Below are 23,388 nucleotides of genomic sequence, written 5' to 3'. Positions count from 1 at the left end.
AATATCTCTGAGCTCCTCAGGAGGAAGCTGGGAGCAAACTATTATAATTAGCTGGACTGTAAGATGAACGCCTACCCTTTTGAAACCTATGCCATAGTCCTAACTCCAGCTAAAAGGTGAGGTTGAAATTTTATGATATCATAAATCTCCTTAGGCTTCAAGACTTTGCTGGGGTATATAGCGCTGCAGCGTCTTGTTGTATAGCACTTCAAGCTATTACGTCTTTTATGTGAATCACCGTATCGGTCCTTGGAAAATTAATTTCAAAATAGGTTTGATTTCAGTTTAGCAGTTCTTTCAAGGTATTACAGCCCCAACAATCACTACTGGGGCCTTTGGGAAATGAGAAAAGAAAAAAAATTTTTTTTTTTGGAATCACTTTCTTTTGCCCAACTCTGTATTAGCCGGCACAGGCAATAACGAAGGGGCTGCAAGACCGCTCTCAGCTATTATTGTGCCTGGCTCGCTCTCAGCATGACTCACTGCAGACAATATGTAACACCACTCGCAAGGGGAATGAACAGTAAATACTTGGCCCTGTTTTTTATTTTTTTTTTTGTAAAATCTCTTCAGGTTTTTTCCTCTGATTTGTATCCCCTTTATCCTCGCCCATGTGCTGTATAAGCTTCTCAAATCTAATGTCCATAACACCACCCCCCACTGGTAGCAGCAAGCCCTTCTGCTGCTGCAGGGTTTACTTTGCAGAGGTTTACAAGGAGAGGCATTATTGAGAAACGGTATGTGTTAACCTGGTGGCACAAGGTTGCTCCAACACCTTCCCTCCGGTTTTTCTTTTCTCGGGGGAGGGGTGGCTGCTCTTGTAGTTAAGTGCATCTCTTGCTTTGGTGTAGCAGCCAGGCTAGTTTAGGAAGAAAACCTTGGGGCTAAACAGGCTAGGAGTGCAGCCAAGGGGGGCAGGAGACGGCTTTAAGGATTATACTGCATAATTAAAAGCTCACTCTGAATATGCTTCCTGGTACCCTATGCTCAAACATACAAACCTTTTGAGGTAATAATTCCTGGTCCTCATTTGTATCTGTGAGATTTGTAGGTTAAAGTTGCCACACAGGTAGTGAGTCAGGAATACCAAACAAATCAGATGATACTCAGCTGAAAGCACAAATCATTCATCTAGACTACGAAAAGGCAACACCTTCCTAAATGTGCCCTAGCCAGTGAGAATGGGAGGTAAAACAGAAGTAGATAACATACATGTGTTCTGTTGGTTTGGTTTTCTGCAGTGCCCTCTGGGCGCAGCTGGTATCATTTTGCAGCAGCTTCTAGATTTTAAAGTGGGGATTCTTCTCCTGACAAGTTTTGCCATCAAAACTGGGCCAGAACGTTATTCTACCAGATAAAACCTGGGACACTAAGACCCACAATCAAGCTTATATTATGCTAGCTTGAAGGAAGACGATTCTGTCTTCAGTTACTCCTGATCAGCTGGAGCCAAGACTAGAATTTAGGTCCTCCATTACCCATATTCTAGGCTAGCGGCTTCCCCATCAGCCTAGAAAGCACATGCACTTGCCCTCCAGCCATTCCCCATCTCAGACCAAAATGATGTTAAAACCAAGAGGCTCCTACAGACTCCTGCATTTGCTAGAACAGCATATTCTGACATTTCAAATATTCTAACCAAGTCTGTGCAAGCTGCATTGATTTAACTTTCATAGTCTAAATATAGGTCCTAGCAAGATGCTGGTACCAAAAAAGCTAGAAGCAATGGAAAGGAAGCAAAAAGCACATATTGATTATATTCAGTGTGAGTGAACACATGCCTATCTAATGCTATAATGCACCAATAAACAAACAGGTTAAGAATCCAAGCAGCATACACTCACTGATTGAGATAAATAACCAAGTATGAAAAGGTATAATCACACACCTGTATGAAAATTGTGAAAAATGCGTATCGTATGCTTTGCCTGATTTTCCACCAGAATTATTAAGTTTTTATTTCAAGAGAAGTTGCAATAAGCCATAAATGTGCATTCTCCACAAAACGATATACTTAAATCAGACCTGCTCCCCGCCCCCGCCCCGAAAACTAGCCCTTCTGCTGCTTCAATTAAATGCCAGTGTACTGTAAATAGGTCCCTTGTCACACATATAACAAAATGAAAAGAGACACCAAATAATTAACTTAATATTACAGACAGAAAAGTGAAGAACCTTGCCCTGTGTAGTCAGCACCACCTTGTAGTTTTGATTAAGCTCATGTGTTTGACTGAATCAGTGCCTAATCTTTACAACTAATTACTGTCTAGTGCCTGCCTGCTTCTAAGAACTTTTCGTTCTTTAAAAATCTGCTGTTTACAACCATCTCCTTGTTCATTTTTTGGAGAACAAAAAGTAAATGAAAGGCTTTATTCCCTGGGTTAAGTCTAGATCACACATACCAAGGAGAAGAGAGATTCTGCTACACTTTATTCAATATGATGTTACAAGAAAACAACAGTTACAGCTGACAAACCATTACATCCTTCATAATACAGACAAATTACAAGGTGTAACAAATAATGCGACATTTATTTTACCGTACTGCTTACTATTCTGTTCTTCTGAAGTGTGTGTATATATATATATATTTAATTACATTAACAATGTTTTCATGTACCAGCCCTCCCCTTTTTATTTGTTAAAAAAAGAACACCTCTTAGTGCACCATACAAAAATCCATGTGGAAGCTGGCAAGCAGGGATTTTGTATGCAGCACCACTGAAATGCATTTTGGGGGATGGGAATTACTAGTGCATCTTTTACTTTTACATTTTTTGCTTATGTGAAAAATGCAAGGCAGTAACATACAGTCACTCCACCTAAATGCTGGTAGGGGAGAGTATTTTTATGCTCAGTAATGCAACGTAATTCTGTTTATATGGGGTGTCTGGATTTTGTGCCCCAGTCTGTACAGCTTAAAAGTTTTAGATAACAAAGATTACAAACCCAGTAACATTCACAGATGAATATTTTGTATATGAGCATATCAGAGCATTGACGACATTCAGTTGCGTGCACTGACACGGAGCACACGGGTGTACGTCACCCACTGGCCCACAGGGGATTTCTTATCCTACCTTCTTTCCCCAGGAGTCTGAAGTGCAGAACCCCCACACATCAAAGAGAAAGTGAAAACCCCTGTGCCTCTGTCTACTGCAGACTGAATGTTCAGTTTTGCATGTACTGACAAGTTATCTTAAACCATGGTTCTGATTAAAAACAATAGTGAGAATGAGAAGGACCCAACCAATCCGGGACACCACAGAATAATGTAATGTCGGCACTACTGGAGTGTCCTAACTGGTGCGGTGCCTACTGGGTGTGGATTAGAGCTGATCTGAACCCAGCAGGGGAGAGGACTAAGCCATCTCCAGCTGGCTGACTTGTAAAGTCAGGTCCTGTGAACCTGAACTTGTAAGGAATCTCTGTATTGTGCAGACCATCCCTATCACCATCTTCCCTTCCCCATTCACTTAATATTAGATCTCATACAGAGTCAGAACATGCCCTCCCACTTTTATCTGCCTACTACACCGGCCGCCCTGTGCCTGCTCTCCCCTCCTGCAGCAAAGCCACATCCTCTCAGCATCATCAGGAAGGATCTACTGGGGCTCAGCCAAGCGGCAGGAAAATAAACGTTATGTTGCTGCTGGCTATCAACGCTGAGTAAGTCCCACAGTTTCTCAAGGACTGTGTCCCTGAGACTACAGGTCACTTAAGCCAACATTTCACTGTGATGGCATGAAACCCGGCCACCTGCAGCATGTCTGGAAGGCCAGGCTACTTCTTGACCCTTTGGAGATTCTCCAGGGACCTGATTTGAGAAGGATGGGAGAAAAAGATGGTAACGCTACTGATCTTCGCTGAAGCTGTCTCAAGAACATTGATGGGGTTGAAACAATCCATTCTGCAACACTGAGAAGAGCTGTGGTGAAAACCCAACTTCTGCAAGATGCTGGAGAGGTGGGCTGTCAGGGAGTCCTAACTGATGGGTGTCAATCAGGCTAACCATGCAGGTAATAGCTCTGCTGGAAGGAGGAAGAGGGAAATAAGGCTATACTGTCAGTTCCTGGGACAAGGAGCTTCTACTATCTCAAAAAACCTTGACATTTCCCAGCAGATTTGATGTTCCAGAAGAATAATTTGCAGTGCTCAAGTGAACGGCACCATCTTGCTGAGCCCAAGTCCCCTTGGTGCCAGGGGAAGATCCCCAGGGCCCAGAGCCACCACGGGAGAGCAGCAAACCCAAGTCACCGCAGACAAACGGGCACCCAGGAAGCAGGTGCCTAAATAAGAGATCCTGGTCACTCCTTGACTGACTGGTAACTGAGATAGCCTCACTACTGCTGAAAATCAACTTACTGTTTAGGAACATAGATATGTATGCACTTCCCTTCAGGCAACTGATTTGGCAGATTTTTGGGCCAACTTTATTTCAGTTGTTGCTTAAAAGTGAGAATGGGGCAGAGAAGATACTCTCATGCGCATGTGTGTGTACACACACATACACACACACACAGACGTACCGTAAGCAAACACTGTACATGAGTCACTATGGATAGTAATGTGCTAGGCTTGTGGGAACAGTTGGGGAATTACTCTCTATATTAAACCTTCCGGTGTTTAGTTGAGCAGCGTAATTGCTTACCTCCCAATTTAAGCTGCCAAGCAGAAGCGTCTATGAAACTACCCTTGTATTCCTAATTGAAATCTTTGTTACATTTTCAAAAATTCTTCAGATTTTTGCAGCAAGTTTTTTTTTCTAAAAATAGCTAATTTTAGTCATCAAACTGCACACGATTTAAGTAGCAAAGATAATGTATAAAAGACTTTTCTCTTACAAAAAAAAGAAACATGAAACCCAAACAAACCACGTCTAAGGCAGTTTCAGTGTGTGATAAATTCAAAAGTTCAGTGGTCACTTTTTCCCCCTCATAAACACAGGAGAAAAACTGCAATAAGTTCTAAATAGGATTGTGACTGAAAGTGGCTTTCAGATGGCTTTTACCAGATCCTGAAACAGGCATGTCACTGGGGAAAATTGTCTTTTAATGGCTGTGCAAATATTGAGAATATTTCCATGGTTCAGCTCTTTGAAAGTGTAGACTTGTATCCCAGTTCATTAAGAGGCCTTTCGTAGCTACTTGCGCATTCAAGGACTTGCCTTATTGGGTGCTTTTTTTCTTATTAAACACTGCTGGAGTTTAATAAGATGGCAGTAGCACAAATCCTTTTCCCCTCCTTTTAAACACTGAAAGCTAACCAAAGTGTTACGACACTTCTTAAAAATGTAATTCAATGCATCCATCAAGCAAAGGATGTCAAATTTATGAGTAGAGTAATATTGCCTAGCAAGCGTTTCTGTCCGAGCAGGACTATAACTCAACAGTGGGTTTTGCACCATAACCTGCCCTCTCTGAATGCAAAGCATTGTATATGGTCAGGGCAGTTTTATCACACCCCTGAACACGTTCTCCCCAACCAAAATGTAGCTGGGGCTTCCTTTTCTAAAATCACACAGTTTTAATTTCTTGCAAAGTTTGCATCTGAATGATTCATTCAGAAAAAAGCTATCTAAAGACACAGTATCTGGTAGTGCCTTCCAATTAGCTCAGAATACCTATGGAAAATAACTCAAAAGGTGCTTTGGTGTGGAACAGCAAACAGTTTGGGATAAGGAAAATTCTCCACTTTGCCTTGTATGTGGCAAAGTAACACAGCTAGATTTAATGGCTTGTTCAACAGAACTTTTTCTATACCTTAGTATCTGCCTTGAATTAAATGGAACAGTTTCATCATCTCTGTTTTCAAAAAATCATTCCAAAAGGTAAATAGTGTGAGGAAAAACATAGAGATGTTAGCCAAGACCCATAAAAGAAAGATATATTCTTGAAGGGAATAAAACTATAAAGAATTAATTGTATATCTGTCAGCTGCGTACATCTCATCATTTTTGCTTTGTCTTTCTCACAGGCCTATTTTGAAAACTGGCATGCTACATAGCCTAAGCAGGGTAACCAAATTCAGAGTACTGAAGTAAACATGCAATTATTGCCATGTTTTTAAAATGGATATGAATGGTCTGTGGAGATAATGAAAAAAGAAATAACCCAACAACACTTCAGGAACAGTGGCAAGGTGCTGTAATTGTCAGCCGATCAGACAAGTTGGGCTTGCTCTGGCAGAAAGTCTTCCCATTGGTTGCAAAATATGCACAACTCTCAAAGAAAATGCACAGTGTCCTTTATGCTGTTGGCTTTTTTTTACAGTCTTTACTGAAGAAGTGGGAACACCAAATGTGTTGTCTTAATGTATTTAAGACATCGCTGGTGAAAGCATAAAAATCCTTACAAAGATGCAGCGCTGCAGTGGAAAATCAAACAAAATCAAACACAAAAGACTGAAAGAGTACATGCCATGTATCAGTAAGCAAAAGCTTAATCTTCACATAGTTGTCTGAAATCACAAGGTATCCAAAGGCGTGCAAGGTTTTAAACAAATTGCAGGGGAAAAACAGGGTCTTGCCAGCTTCAATTTTCTTTTGAATGAAATCCACCATAAAGAAAGAAAGGAAACAGGCTGTGGTTCCTTCCTGGTGTCGGCCTCCACATTAGGTTTTTGTTTCCCTCCTCCAAACTGGTAAATTTAATCCTGTAAGAAAACAATATAAATTATAATAAGGCTCACAAACTGTGTTTTAAGATTATATTTTGCTTGGTAAAACATAGGTTAGTCCAAAGCCGGTTATGAAGACACCAGCTCAGAGCAAAGGACAGCTTTCAAAGCACTTTAGAGCTGGTACCTCAAGAAAATGAACTTAAACCACCAATGTTTTCAGGGTCGTTGCTTAAGTGAGATATATTTATCCATATTCATGTAGCTCTGCCCCAAGTGCTAATCTTCAGAGGTGCCATCAGCACTCACATTCTCCATGGAAATTATAGGCAGCCATAAATATACGCTTGGCTCTTCTAAAGGTGATCACACCCCATGAATGCAAAGGAAGCTTACTAAATGCTGGCACAGCTTCAGGAGTTTACAAGCTCTTTTTGCCCCCTTTGTCATGGAGTCCCTAGTGATCACCTTCACAGCAATGCCTGCAACTGGTTTATGAAAAGGTCTCCTCAGGGTTGCTTCCCAAGAGTTACTTGAGGTACCTTGCGGCAAATCACGAACATTTCTGCAAACGCAATCAGGTTATGGAGCTACGTGGTGTCCTGCATTTAAACATACTCACCTTTATTTCAGTGTGTTTCTGTTAACAGGCTGATAACTAAACCCTCTCCTTTCATATGCCAAAAATAATCACTATCAATAGCTGTGCTTATGTTGTCTTTCACCCTGCTGCGATTCCTGTTTGTGGAGGCTCAAAGCAGTGACTGGACTTGCAAGAAGGTACGTACCATGATGTTTTTGAGATTTACACAGAACAGGAGGCAGGCTGAGAATGTGGGAAGTGTAACTTCAAACCAAAGCATCCAACAACTGCAAGAAGAGCCAGATGAAGGCTAAGTGAAGGCTGGATGGACTGCAGCCATTGGAAAGATTTTATAATTAACATGTTTAACTCTTAATAAATGTCCAAGTAGAATTCTATGCCAAGTAATAAAGACTTTCTGAGAAATTCTGTAGTTCTCTCAAGTACAAAATGTATTTAATTTCCAAGGTTTCTCAAGACCAAGGATTGTAACTACAGACCTGCTACCTTTGTAAAATGTAGTTGCAGGAAGACAGTCAGATATGGAGGAATTTTAGCACTCAGGAATGCTGAAATACTCATTGAGCATGGAACTGGTTTGTATTAGCATGTCCTAAAACTATTTAAATCAAACTGGATGCAGGTGCCAGTGAATCTAGCCTAGCTCTCATTTAAAAAGTAGAAGAAAACCAAAGCATCAGTTCTGAACCGGAGTTTCAAGCGTAACATTTTAATTGTGGATTTGATCAAAACAGCCTAATATCTACACAACATCTAACTTTCCTAATTTCCAGGGTTCCTGCCATGGTTTTTGAGAGCTCTTCTTCTGCCCTTTAAGAGCCAGAATACCTGCACCGGATTAAAGAAAGTCAGTTCTTAATGATGTGTGGCAGCATCTTGGGCCCTCCTGGAGCTTGGTCTACCACCTCCTGAGTCCAGCTTGGGTTGTTTCCTAAATGCCTCTGGAGTTTGGGTGGACTGTTTATTCAACACCAAAGCCCCACTTTCCCCAGGTCTAGGAGCTTGGCTGATGCGCCAATAAATCTTGTTTAAAGGAATACATTAGAGTTGATCCATTTAGTTTACCCTTCATAAGCTTAAAAATAAAAGCAGTGCTTGGAACATGCAGAGATTCACAACTGCTCAGTGGTGAAGCACTGTTGACAATATTCCCAAATTCCACATTTCCCTTCCTTCAAAAGCACATTTTAGGGATTATCTTTTTGGAGTTACAAAGCAACTAAACTCTCAAAGTTCCTTCCAATGTTGAGCTTGCGTTTGCCCCCACTGCCACCCACACTACAGCTGTGGAAGGTGGGCTGGTGGCTTGGAAGCCACATCTGCCCAGATCCAGAAGAGCTGGCCTGATTTCAGGCTAAGCCCAAACTGCTGGAGTTCCAGAGACTGGCATAAACAGCAGGGGCATCTAGGACAGGCAAAATGATCTGGATAGAAAAGCCTCTGGACAGAGGCTTTTCCAGAAGTTACCAAATTGCTCAGGTTTGAGAATAACTGCAATTACATTAATTACATGGTACTTTTCCTTTATATCAGTGGACCTGAAGACAATTTCTAAAGGAGGTGGGCATCACGCTTCTCCCAGGGTTGTGCTACAATTTCCTAGTGACAATACTACATTTTCTGGCTTCAAGTTTTGCTCTGTAGGCAAAGCTGGTGACGTTCTCCAGGGCAGAGGCTGAGCCTGTGAAATGGGGGAACACCTTTTTTAGAAACCTAGCACTTCCAGAATCAATCCCTAGAACATTAAAAGCATCCTTAGAAATGAACAAACTGACAGCTGCTACCATTTAACACGGGAAAAAAACCCTTTGCATACTGGAAACCACTGCCAGCACCAATGCTCACCAAGGGCAGAACACAGAGAACTAAGAAAGGGTGGCAGAGGTTACATAAATGTGCCTGGGAGACTGCAAAGTTTTTTTGCTGAACCCCATTTGTTTTCACACTCTGGTGCAGTATAAGGCAGCCAACAGTTTTATGATCACAACTCCACCAGCTCCAGCTTTGCTGGGCCCTGGCTATGCCGGTGCTGCAATGGTAACTGGTTTCCTGTGAAGCCGAGTGCCTGTGTAACTGTACAGTGTGCAGCGCCACCTTCCACCTTCTGCACTGGCTCAAGATTTAGACTAGATCAAACAGTAAACTCCCTGGAAAAAAAAAAAAACCCATCATTTGATGCCACATTCCCCCAGTGATTCTGGCTGGGGAAAGCTAGAAGACATAGTGCCACTGGAACCAGGGAATAGCTGGTGGCCACAGTCTCTCTGAAGATGTGTTGAAATATACCACCCGCCCAGTTTGGGAAACTGGCCTGCACGACAGACCCACTGCTTGCACCAGCACCCTAATGGCCAGGTTGTTCTGAGGCCGAACCCTCAGTTTTGGCTGCCGAGACAATTCCACTGCGCATAAAATGCTGACATGGTCTTTGACACAGCAAACAAGCCTTGTGGATAGAAATATATACGCTGGGAATATGTAGCGTTTGCATCTGAATCCCTGATTCACTGAACGTTTATTGTCAACTCAAAGTGGAGCCAACAGGTGAAATCCCTTCCCTTGGCCTGCGCGTGCCCTTGTGGAGTGCCAGCCTCCTGCTGGGCAAGGGGGAACAGGGGGCTGTCTATCCTAAGGCAGAGGAAGAAACTGAACACAGAGATGCCGCTTCTCCAAGGAGCGCTGTAATCGCTGTGCTGTGAGACAGGGGACCTCCTACTCTTCGTTCTTGTTTAAGATGAGACTCACATCAAATAGAGAGCTCCCCTAAACTGGAGGAAGAGGAGTATCTGTTCACTGCTGAAAATCCACATAAATCAAACCCAAAATTTTAGCTTGGTGTGAACCTATCTTTTTATTAAAAAAGCATTGTGTCTTCAGTGGGGCTCTTGTTCATGCAACCAAGACTCAAGGCACGGCCTTCCACAGAGTGCTGCCGTTCAGTTCCCAGATGGTTTAGTATTCCATGTTTGCATTTTTTAAGATATATTTTAGAAATATCCTTGCTTAGAATTTAATACATTTTCCTGATCATACAAATCAAAGTTTTGCCTGGTGACTTGACAGATTGTGTTTATGGCCTCTGGTCACAGCTTTGCTTATAAAAGCGTAGTTTGTTAAATGGAATATTTACAACTTGTGATTTCCCAAGAACAAAATAGGGTTCTTTCAGATCTCCTTTAAAAAAACAACAACAACATCAACAAATGAAATGTAACAGACTGCCTTAAAAATGAACTTGTATTTTTTCACCACAGGTCCAGGTACTTTTTCCTTTCATGACATCTCTACTAAACCTAATAGAAGATTAAAATCTAGTTAATGATGTGCTTAAAATATCAAGCGACCTAAATCAAGGATCTCAATTGTATGTTTGTTATCTAAAGAAATCATCTGCTGCATACATCCTGTTTATCTGAGATCCCGAATGGGATAAAATAAGGTATTAACCCACCTTAAAAATGGCAGATGCCAACTTCAGAATGCAGTAGCTGTTGATGTAACAATGGTTCTAGGAAGGGATACTAAAGCTTGTAATTTAAACATTAATCATGCTCTCAAGAGATGAGGCAGAGGAGGGTGACTAAATCCCAAATATTTTCTTTATTTTAATTAGTAACAGAATGTCCTTTCCTGTAAAAATGCAAATCACCAATTCAATACATGCTTCTTTCGGCAGCATCAGCATCCTTCTCTAGGTGCTTTCAATTTTTGTATAAATTATCACATAAGGCGGAGCTGTGCTCCCACAGAGTCCTTAGCACGCAAAGCACTCTCAGAGTGCAGGTCTATTTATGTGGCAGCTGATTTAGCATTATTATCATTCTACAATGCCAGGTTTAAAATAAAACTGTGAGCTGACAACTGGAGATACTGTATTCTCTATGATCTGAAATATGGGGGTATTTAAGATCATCAACAATATAATCTTTCTGCTTCTCCTTCCACCACATCTGCACACACCACAGATACTGTTCGTCCTCTCTAAAAAAAGTACACTATTAACAGGTGATTTTCTCCACACCTTTTATTCCTACTTTTGTTAGAGAAGTCATTTTAAAAAGCCAGCCAAACATTATCAATACTATTTGCACTTAGATAATATCTACATGCAATTCGTTGCTATAAATATTAATTAATTGGATCACCAATACCCATAATGCAACTTTATTTTGACCTACATGCCCTATGAACTAGATATTTTTTGGATTCAATTTTCTTAAAACCAACTGTCAGCATCATGTGATGGAAGAGATGAAAAATGAAAATGAGCGTTCCCACTGTGCAGGTGAGTGACCTGTGGGAGACAGCTCTGCCTGCTAGGATTTTTACACGTACCATCAGACACAGACCAATTGATTAGATCATCTTATACCTGCCACCAACTAGGCTCAAGAGACTAATTAGAGAGAGTACTGCCTGCGCAGGCACCCCATTGACACCTAATTTGCTCAGCCAAAGCCTTTGGGGAGAATGTATTATCTCTGCAGCTGCACTTCATGCATTTCTGATTTGAGGCATAGGCAAGGAGTACTTCTTCACTCTTTTGAGCAAACTGAGTATATAAGCCCTTATTGCTAAATACAAGCAGACAAATTAAATCTGGCCAGCCTCCCGTAAATTCTTTTCCCCCGTCAAATATATACACACATATATACATGCATACATGTCTTATTTTGTAACTTTTATAAAATAAAACTTTATATTTTATAAAATATAACTTATTTTATAACATTTATAATATATGTGTGGAAATGCAAACATACCATGCGTACGTGAGTCAATGTGTATGGATACATGTGTACATAAAGACATTTCTATAAACATGTGCTTTAAAATATGCAATTGTCACACTGTATAGAGTGCTGTCTTTTGCAGGGAAGTTTTAGTTCTGTGAAACTTAAAAGATAAGCAAATGTTCTAATATATGAAAAATAAATGATCTGCAATATTGTTAGCTCAAGCTCTGAATTACCCCATGGACAAGGCTCTGTAGACTGTTACCTATAAAGTTGCCTGTGTATCTTCAAAGGTGTTAGTTCAACATTTCAGTACACAGCCCAGCTTTGTTGAAGGCTTTTCTTCGATGGACTATACCTTGTTCGTGGTTTCCCGAGGAATACTGTTCACTAAGGCTAAATATGAGATTACTAAAACTGCTTTCTGCTGGGCTTTAGATTTACCTAGTTATCCATGCCCCAAAATACACAGGAGAGGCAAGACTTAAGGCTGTCATTAAAAATTTATTTGGAAAAATATAATTGACACTCGAAAAACTATGATTTTTTTTACAAACTGAGAAGGGTTTGAAGAAAGTATTTTCTGCTGTAGGCTGGTATGTGATTCCTGAACTCAAGGATCTTGTGGCACACAGGAAAACAGTGGATTTGCATCACCTCTAAAATAGCACTGAAACAAAGTATCTTCCTCCCTGTGATGCGATTTGTCTACAAAGCAACCTTCAGGGTTGAATGAAACTGAATTATTACAACCTAATTTCAGCTTGTGTCAAAGCCCGTGTTGACATGGTCAGTTTATAGTGTCAACTCGGGATCCTGCACTGCTGTAACTAAAGAATTAAAGAAGCCTTAGCAAAACACTTGCAATTTACCTGCGTGGCCAAAACATCACATGCAACCTCCTTTGCCAAGGACACTATGAATGCAACTCCAGTCTTTTTCCTAGGATGGGGCATAACTTAAAGACAGAACACGGTCACCTTGCTCCTCTCACACAGCCCACATCTTTTCCAATTCACTTTAGATTTCTTTAGTAAGACTTAATCTCATTTAATGTTTAAATGACACCTCTGGATTGTCTTGGCAGCGGTTGGCTGTTATTCTTTCACAGACACAGCACCGCACAGGATACTTACACTTTATAGTAATATGACTATAATATGACTATCAGTCATTAAAAGTAAACCACATTTGACAAATAAGTTAGTGATTATTTTTTCCCTGCTCTCTTCCCCTGTGTCTCAGTTACTGCGTTGGTATTCTTATACACACTGGATTTCCTAGACCCTATCTTCAGTGATGAAAATTGCTGTATATTATTCTCCACAGTTATAAAATATGAATCATAATACAGATTGCATATGGACACATTCCTGTTTTAAGAATTCCTCTTCCCACAAAGAATTTTTCACAGATGGGCTTTGCCTCTGAGCAGAGCACCACAACTCCAAATAAAGGGATTTGCCCATGGGTGGTGACTAGAGTTTCAAGGTGGGTGCAACAGGGTGACCCTAAAAAGAAGTGAGTGCTAGACAACAACTGTAAACTAGTTAGAAAATAAAAAGTTAGAATAGTAACAATTACAAACTAAATGATTTTGTGAGTACACATACATGAAGCAAGTGACATAACCTTTTAAAGGTGAGAGGTCCGTGGCACAGTGAATATGGGGCTGGAAAGCAGAAATCAAGATTTTGGCTTTGCTAATGAATGTGCCTGGAAGCAAGTCACTTTATCCGCCCGTAACCTCTGTTTTGTAACAGGGGCTCTGTTTTATATTCCAGCCTCTGGGTTTACCCTGTCTCCCAAAAGGAGTGCCCAATTTTAGCTGGAGCCACCAATAGTTCAAATTACATAAATACAGTTAAATTTAACAAAAATGCAATAGTAGAACAGCTGCAAACTTCGGAAGTTGTTGGAATCCTTACTTGGACTGTGTGTTTTAAAAATTATACCGTTCTATACAATAAGAGTGCAAAATGAAAATCCTGCATCACCTAGGACTTCATGCATCCAACAGCCCAGTGTGTGGGGGGTGATTTTGAAGAGCCAAGACTTACCCTTAAATGATACACCAGTTGCTAAGTAGCATATATGCATATCAATAATTGCAAACCAACTGTGCATACTTTGCACACTGGTCTCTTCAAAATATTATAATGAATTCCTTCATAGTGTGTCTTGTTAGGAAAAAAAGGAATACAAGTCCTGATCCTCACTGTAATATATTTCATTCATAATATTCACCACCAGTGATACAACACGATTGGTTTCAGAGCTGATTTATAAGTATACCTTTAACTTTTGAGTGGCTGTGGTAACTTCCAAATTAGTTTTCTCTCAGTCTTTCAGCAAAAGTTCCTTCCTACCCTAGCTGCCCACAGCTGAAGTTTTTTCTTTGAGTTGAGAACAAAGTCCACAAAGCCTTTTACAATTACCATTTGAATAAGGCTTCACATGAAAAATGGCCAGGACTGCATCTACTACGTGTCTTCTAGTTTTTGAGAATAAAGCACAGCCCTCTCTAAGTGAGCTCTGGGAAAACCAATACTTCAGACGAAGATACTACAAAAATAGCAGTGCTATTGAGCTCAATATGGTTTGCAAGCAAAGCCATGGAAACCTTATTAGAAACAAAAAAGCAAGCTCAGGATTTTGGTACACATCAAGAACAGAAAAAGTATTAGTGCTACTTGTTTGCCAGAACATCCTTCTCAAACCTGACAAACAGCAAAATCCTTACTTCTTACACCCTTCTGTTTGTTTTTCCTTTTCCAAAGGCTTCAGGATTCAGTATGTTATTTATACTTTTAATGGCTGTTAAGCCTAAGATTTGCCTCCTGTGAAACTGAATTCCTATATAAGACATAAATTTTCACTTGTGATTATATCAATAGAAAAATGGAAGGATGTAACTCAAAGATTTCTAGATTCCAAATGCAAGAAACCCAAACAAGCCCTCCTCCTTCTTTCTCCTTTTTTTTTTTTTTTCCTAATTAATGTGATGTGTCTAAATTGCTGTTTCCCAACCCGATAACTTGCAAAAAATGCCTGCCAAAGAGGAACTGGCTGCGAACTGGAGAAATGCTGTCTCACTGGATCTACAATGACGGAACCTAAGCCCACAATTTTTGCTAGTGTTTGACACAATGGGATCCTTATCTCAGCTGTAGCACCAGCTCTGTACTCTGAAACAGGTAAGTAAATGCTATGCCTGAACAAAATTTATAGATAGCTTAATTAAAACATCTGAAAGGAGGGAAAAAAAAAAAAAAGAGCCTAACAGTTATGATTGCATAGTACAGAACTCAGAAAAGGGAACACCTGTTTGAAGACAATATATAGCCATTAATGCTCTGGTTAACAGGTTTGTTACTGGTTTGAACCCCTTCTAGACAAAAGGAGCACCAGGAAGAGCTGGTGAGAGATTTCCTCATTGCACTCTCTGGAGATTCAACTACAAGCAACTGGGTGCAAGTGAGCTGGGCTGTGGTTCCCCTCCACCGCTTCTCAGCTTTGTGGCAGAGCCAGCTTAAGGAATTCCCATTGCTTGCAAACCTCACTCCTTATTCCTGCCCTGCAACTTGTGCCCCTGTCATGTCTTGGTAAAACTGTCCATGGGACTCCCTGCACACTGGATCACTAAAGTATCAGAAGCAGGGTTATTTTTAATGTAGATCTCAGTGATCCAGTTGATATCAAACTTATAAATAGTTGCATTATCACAACTAATGGGATTGGAGGTGAGAGAGCAAGAAGGAATCACCTGGATAGAGCTAGGCAGAAATTTATCATGCTGTTTTTGCCTGCATAGACAAAATCATGGAATAACATCCTTATTTTTCATCAACAGCAGTTCCCCAGCGCACTAATAACAAAGCTTTGCCTTCTAAAGCCTGAAGCCACCTCCCAGCTCACAAATGGCTAATTATTTTCAGGTACCGAGAAACACTGTCAAATCTGCCTTAGCTGGCCACTTAGGGGAGCAGACACAAGTTGTCACATAATAACCTACTAATTAAAAGGGAAAAAAAACCATACTCAAAAGATCTGGGAATACCCATAAGATTGCCTAATAAGGATAATCTCCTGTACATGTTTCAAGGGAGCGGAAAACAAGAGATGGCTGACAGTCCACGCCTCTGAAAGCTCCTTGAATTTTTTTGGTTGGTTTTCATCCTTCTAGCAATAAAAATATGTTGGCCTGCTAACATATCAAGGAAATGTTTAACAGTTTGTGAAACTTCAAGTCATATTTAACCAGAGTTCAGAGACTTCAGAAGGGATAGAAAAGCATCTAATTCTTTATAGGTCAGTATCTAGCTTATCTAGCTTTGAATGAAGAATACGGCCCCTCCTGAGTTCAGGGACAGCAGACCTACTATGCCCTAATCCAAATACCACGAATGAAACTTCCTGACTGCCAGTCTCAGAACTGACGGTTGCCGTTATTTAACAGTGCTATTTACAACTCAAACCTACGCATATTTCTTCTGTCTGAAGCACAACAGCTGACCAACTCAAAAGCCAAATGAGATGATGTGCCTGACCATCTCCCTCCTCTCCCCTCATCTAACAACAAGTAAATAACTTCAGAGAACTTATTTGGACAGTTATTCCTGGTTTTCTCTGTCATGGCTTTGATCCCCAAAGCAAAGTCTGCTGGAGAAAATTACATATGGTAGACTAAATGCCTGCCAGATGTCTCATTAGCATTCACCTCCTCCCAAAAATTAAGCACTGCCTCATGTAAAGATTAAAGTATCCACAGGTACTTAAAAATAGGGCATTTTTTATACATGTGATGGTTAGTATTAGCCAAGTTACTTCTTGAAAGATAAGTGCTCTTGGAACAAATCTAATGCTTCCAGTGTAATCAGTGCAAAGTAGCCACGGGCTAGTCTTGAGAAGGATGTGGAACATTTTGCTCTTTGGCTTACAGAAACAAAATACCTTGGAATGTAAATATACATCTGCAAGGGATCACAACACTATGAACCATCTTAGTCCCCACAGATAAATACTAAACGTTAAAAAAACATGAAGTGTGAATGTTTATCACTACCAAAATCATTGTAGTAGCCAGAAAGTACCTACAGGCAGCTTGGAATTATGTTTGGTAGCTGTTTGGAGATGAGAGAACAAATAGTCAGATGGAGAAGGAAAAAGAAAGAGGGATAGGTAAACTAGAAAAAAAAATCTACTTCTCACCTGTATTTTTATTTTTCTTAGTGTTTTCCTACAAAGTGCTTTTGAAACCAGCCAGGAATTCTTAACTAATCTGCAATGTGGAGTCACCTTTGTTTTAGCTTGACAGAACAGACATTGCAGTTGCATTCTAGATCGCAAAGATCCTTCTAGCTAAGCACCATCTGGTTATACATTTTATTTGCTGCTGTGGCTTTTCAGAGACTGAGCATCATGCCAAAGTGGTCATGTCAATTAAAACACATGTTTTAGGACAGCAATGCAACCCTTAAGCACACATAAAATTAAACTGAAAGCAGACCTTACATACTGAATCAGAAAGATCTTTCCCACAATTATAGTATATTAAATTAATGGCAAGTTTAAGTAATAGATGTATTTGAATTCTCAAATATATTTCCAAATACCATTATGTCCAAAGTTCTTAGACTATATGTCCACCCACACCATGAATACCATAAAATGATACTGACAGAGAGATCAGGAAGTCTTTGCAGCTGACCCTTTCAAGCCTGAATTGTTTCCCAACCCAACAGTTACTAAGACTAGAATGAGGCAGAGGAGGAAAAAAATCCCAGTTTGGGAAATGCAATGGTGTCCTTATCAGACATTGCTTGCCTCCATGCTCATTCCCTACAGGATCTGCTGGAACTTACTGAATGCTGCTATGCAGTCCTTTCACTTACACAGCTCCCACTTGGCATTCTTGCTGAAAATCTATGACATTAGAAATAGTTACTGGCAGCTTCAGGCCAGAAGCTTCTTTCCCTGCCAGTTCCATTCTTACATACAAAACCATATGGAGCACCGAAAGAGAAATATTTCCCCAGTGTGGTCTCTGTGGCATTAAATGGAAAAAATGTTCCAAGAATTAGCACCTCTACAGAGCATCACCACAGCAATGAGGATATCCTATCTAGTATGTAAAGAGATCACAAAGGAGCTCAGTGATTTACTTCTCAGAGTTCTCAGTCTGGCTGTGCTAAGAACCTTTTCCACATGTGTGATGAAGATGTTCAAATATAACACACGGTTCAGGAAATCCAGCATGAAGTACTTCTCATAGACACAACTTTCAGAAACCATGCAGCATCTACATCCTTTGAAAATCAGGCCTCCTTCAGATATTACAGAGGCTATCCTCCTTCTAATTGGTTTTTGAAAGACTTAAATATTCTTAAAAAGCAGTCTCAAGCACTTGAGAGCCTTCATACATGTGGCAGTAATAGCAGATGTCAAATCAGGTGCAACATAGCATGCATTTTGTGGTATGCAAAGACAGGGATCATGGTAGGATGGAGTACTAAAGGCATTTCTTTCAGTGCCATAAGCATCAGTTTTCTTGTAACTGCAAGAAATACTTAATCTTTTTTTTGAAGCTCCATTATAAATGTAAGGTTTTGCATAGCTCATTTAAATAGTTTAAATGACACAAGGTTAAGAACAGGAAAGCCTTTCACCAAAGCGGTTAGTTCTTTTCAAAGATTTCATATTATTTGAAGCTTACTTTCACTGCATTCTTTTACCTTGGCTGCTTCCCAAGTGTGTATAAGTTAATGAAATAGGATTTTGACCCTTTAACCTTCCCTATAAACTGCATCTTTACCTAACTCTATTTAAATAAATCAGATAAAAACCCAATCACGTAGCAGAATATGTATTTTTACAGCTGCGGAAAAAACAAACATGGCTATTAAGCTTATTTGTAAGTACTTAGTAGTCAAAGCAACAGCCAAGACTCACAGATGATTTTAATTAAAATAAATCTGGGTGGGCACATAAATTCATTTACGATGGCTTTTTCTCAAATTGAAACCTCTCTAACATTGCTGAACAGCACTGCACTACAGTAAGTCCTCAATTTGTTCTTAGCAAGTCAAGTTCAGTCCACTTGATTAGCTTGTATTCGTTTTGTGAGCCACGTAAAGTGTAGCTCGTCTCTATGAAAAGTATCAAAGATGAGGCTGAAAACTGTTACAGGAAAGGAGAGAAGAAGAGCAGAACAGATGGGCAGATAATAACCAATACAGAATGATACCCAGCATTTCTATAACAGACATGCTCTGGGTCTAATTAGCAAAAGAAGGTGAAATAGATGCACCAGGAGAACACGCTGCTCTCTACGAACAGATAGTGCGCCTTTCTGTATATCATCAGCCCTTTTCACTTTAAAACACAGGCTTCTGAATATAAACAATGCCTATTATATTATCAGTCCTTTCCAAAAAACAACAAGCACCTTTTAATTTTATCCAGAAACGAAATATAATTTAGATATGAAGGATGGTTAACATGAAGAAACGAGTAACTAGCTCGCTCACAAGGAATGAATGAAGAATAAAGCTGCCTCCTTCTGCCCCAGTGACACGTTCAGGCCTCGGCACAGGCAGTGACAAAGACGTTGCCACTGAAGCCTGAGAACTGATCATGTCTCTCACCCCCAGCAGGGACTTCATAAATTGAGTTCGTTACAGAATGAAATCCTTCCGAAACGTAGGGCTTTGGTTTGATATATTAACAGTGATACCATCTAACCGCCTTACTGATACATTACGTTCCAATTTTGCAGCCATTTGGCGATAAATACAGGCATGTTCAAGAGTGTTAGATTTTGATCATTGATTGGGACATGCTTGCTCATTTTCCAATGCTTCTCTCCACCCATCATCGCTGAACTAACAGCAGCGAGATGACAACAGTCATGTCATGCATAAGAAGCCCCCCTGGCAGCGTGAGCAGAGGTAGGGGCACAGGTGGGGAGGCAGACCCGCGCACCAGCTCCCACCTTCTGAGGTGCACCTGACCTGCCCATTACAAGTGCCTGCTGTTTTTTAATGGCATCAGGCATCATGTTTTGTCCACCTTTGTGTCAAACGACATTAGACCAGGGTGGCTACCATGCACAGGCTGTGGTAACAAAGATTAATAGGAATAAACTCTTCCATTTTTCACATTGCATGGAAGTGGATCATATACTCCGACTGCTGAGGTTTCTCTGCCCCCCTTCACCATTCCCAAAACAAAGGTTTCTAAAGTAAGGTCTAGCAGTAAAGTGTGCCCAAAGTAGGGGGAGAAAAAAAAAAAAGTGATCAAAAAAGGCACTGGAAATTGTGGCAATTATAATAAATAGTTTAAAGGCATGTCAACAGCCTGCAACTCTCTCTCCTCAGAACATTTTTATCCCTACAAGTAATAACCAACAAAACAGTACTGTAAACTCAGAGAGATACATCCTTGTGCTTTGAAAGGGCTTTGCATAGAGTTATTTTAATTATTTTCCTTATATAGTAAGTGGAGGATGAAAAAGAGATTTCTGAAATAAGAAATGTTACTGTTAACTCACTAATCATAGCTGAGGGACTTAGGGGCAGTCTGGTTTTTGAAATATCTTTGAGCTTATTTTACAGAATCTACTAAGTTGGTGGTACCCCTGTCACAGGGATTTCAATGCAAGGCACCAAAACCTCCTTTATGTAGAAGTACAATAGACAACACTGGTTGCTGAAATCATATCCTGGAAAACTTCAGACACCAATATTTGAAATGGGATTTTTATTAATTTGAAGTTAATTTTTCATTTGTAAACACCTATTTATGAGGTGACTGAGTTTAGAGTTGGCGTATAACATACATGCTACGTTATTTATTTTTCAAACATAAAATACATACCCCAGCAGTTTTGAGAAACTACTGACCCTTAAGAGTCAAAGAAAGGGCTCGATTTCTGTCCTTTGATTCTGGGGGCCCCACAGATGAAGGGGTTATGAGCTTCCCTATTTTGCTTTTTGACATTCAATATGCTTATGGCTTGGGACCAAAGGAGTAGCCGTGGGCAACCCGGGTATTGACACATAGGTAGAGCTGCCAAGGGGACCTCAGGAAAAAGCAGAGCTGACAGCCAAGAAGCCCAGCATGGCGAAGCAGACCAGGAGGGCAGTCTGCAGCTGAAGCCAGGCAGCCACACAGCTACAAACTATGAGGTTTCACAGCAGAAGCTGCTATAATATGGAAATAGATTCTTACCCTCCAGGCCCATATGTCATCACACCAAGCTAAGCTGAAGCTGCCAGCTAAAATGGGCAATTTCACATGAACTTGGCAGGGTGACTGCCAACACAGAGCTTGTTTTCCACTGGTGCCACCCACTCTGCTAATCCAATTCTGCCTCCTGATTTGCTTTTAAATAATAATGAACGCAGCAGATGGGAGGGGAAAATGTTCCCGGCAGTTAAACCAGCATGCAAGTGAGGCTCTTTGCTTTTCACGTATCTTGTGCAAACTAGCTCTAAATGCAATGTCAAGTGATTAACAGTGGTTAAACGAGAAAGCCAGGATTTGCCACGTTCTCAGTCAGTCAATCTTTGACCAGGACAGGCAGGCAAACAAAACAGACAGAAGGATAACATGTTGAAAGTGAAAGAAACGCCTTTCATAACATTTAACTTTGATAAGGAGAGGGATGGACTCGTCTTCCCATCCTTGCAAATACCATTTCGGTCTCTTAGCGAGGAGGGGACTGGGGGGGGGCGGGACGGGACTGGGGGGGGGGGGGGGGCGGCACTTAAGCACCAGAGCAACATTAAAAATACCTTTCAGGTTAAACATCCAGTAATCAGGACAGGCACTGTGGAGCGTAATCCCATGGCTGACTCCTTTTTGACAAGGAGAGGGGAAACAGGCTGAAGCACCAGGTTAGGGAATAGGGTTGTGACTGTCAGGAAAAGGGGCAGGAGACATGAAGAGGCAGAGGGCAGACGGCAAAGAGCGTACAGCCAGGAGGCTACATGTCTTTTCAGCAGCGGCAGGAGGACCTATTATTCCTGGGTCACACAACATTATCTCCTGTCCAACAAACAGCAGGTAAGCTTGTTTGCACAGTGCACCGTGTTTTCTCTTGTGTCAGCCTGACACAGAGGATAATCACCTCCTACTGCTACCTACTGGTCTCACACTGTGGGTTGAAAGGTATGAATCCCACTGACAACACATCTCGAAGAAGGTGAAAGAAGGCATCAGTATGATTCCATACACCGAAACTTCTTTCTTTCACTTCTTCAGTTTTTGAAAATTTGGGAAATTACAACTCTTGAAGGGAGTTAAAAATGCTTGCGCAATATTGCATCTAATAATACCTGCTACATCTGTAGCAGACTTTAACATGTGTTCATTTGCTTGCCCCGCATGAGACTCTTGCCACATTCACTGCTCAAACTACATGCTGCTCTTGTAAGACAAAGAGTTTTATTGAAAATAAGACCCTTGACTCCTTTATTGTGGAAATTGGAGGTTCTCAAGTAAGTTGAGCAGGAGACAAGAAAAAGAAAGTTTCAGTAGCTGAATGCCTAGAAAGTTGCATCTGAGTCCTACTTCTGCCATAGTTCCCACATGACGCTAGAAAAGTTTTATCAAGAGCTCCTACATTATGCTAGAGAAATTACATTAACCTATTTTATTTAATATTTTTTCTAACAGAAATTCACTTGGCAGTTCTCATTTTCTGTATAATCCAGGATAGTTCCTGGCTTGGGCTGCTGATACACTGAGCATTCACTTCTCCAACTGGGGTCAATGCAAAATGAAATCCAATCTGAACACATTAAGCACTAAAAGATGCTAGGAGCTCTAAGAAATCAGGCAAGAAAAACTGATTTATTTTTAACAATTGCAATTTTAATACCTGTGCCTCAACTCCTAGTGTGTAAAATGGACACCTCCACACCATCTCAGCTCATGGAGGTATTGTGAACGTGGCTTCCCAATGCTGGCAAGGAACTAAGATACAATACATCACGAAAAGCCTCCATGGAAATTAATGTTTCTGTATCTGGTGCAGGCTATGGATGCTGTAGCCATAATGCATTGGATCAAACACTGAAAGATGAAGATGAAAATAAACATTAACTATCCATCTGTGTTCACAATCCATTATCCTGTAAAAAAGCAATTTGCAGCCCCAAAGAAATAATAGTATATGACCCTGCAAATGAAGACTGTAGATGAATGCGTAAACCACAGGTGGAAGAAATTGAATTTGAAACCTTAATTTTTGTATTTCCCAACAACTGTTTGAATTTGCCACTTTAATAAAGTTCTTGAAGCAGGCTTTAGGAGAAAGACAGTGTTGCTAAGATCTAATGGTACATCTTCCCAGTTAGTCACAAATATAATGAAGAGATTTTTAATATGAAACATAAGCCTGGCTCAAATTTACTATTAGCTTCT

At 40.5% G+C, this 23,388-nt stretch overlaps 1 protein-coding gene across 2 annotated transcripts in view; it reads right to left on the bottom strand.

Annotated features, from left to right (window-relative positions):
• Nucleotides 1-2,409: 2,409 nt before the first annotated feature.
• CDK14 (cyclin dependent kinase 14) overlaps nucleotides 2,410-23,388 on the bottom strand; it is a 316,633-nt gene continuing 295,654 nt past the window's right edge. For both annotated transcript variants that reach the window (XM_055709447.1, XM_027800119.2), the window contains one exon: nucleotides 2,410-6,654. The gene's annotated coding sequence lies outside the window, so the exon portion shown is untranslated. The remainder of the gene's footprint in view (nucleotides 6,655-23,388) is intronic.

Source organism: Falco cherrug, chromosome 4, assembly GCF_023634085.1.
Source record: "Falco cherrug isolate bFalChe1 chromosome 4, bFalChe1.pri, whole genome shotgun sequence".
NCBI classification, from domain to species: Eukaryota; Metazoa; Chordata; class Aves; order Falconiformes; family Falconidae; genus Falco; species Falco cherrug.
This window is presented reverse-complemented; position numbering and strand designations above follow the sequence as displayed.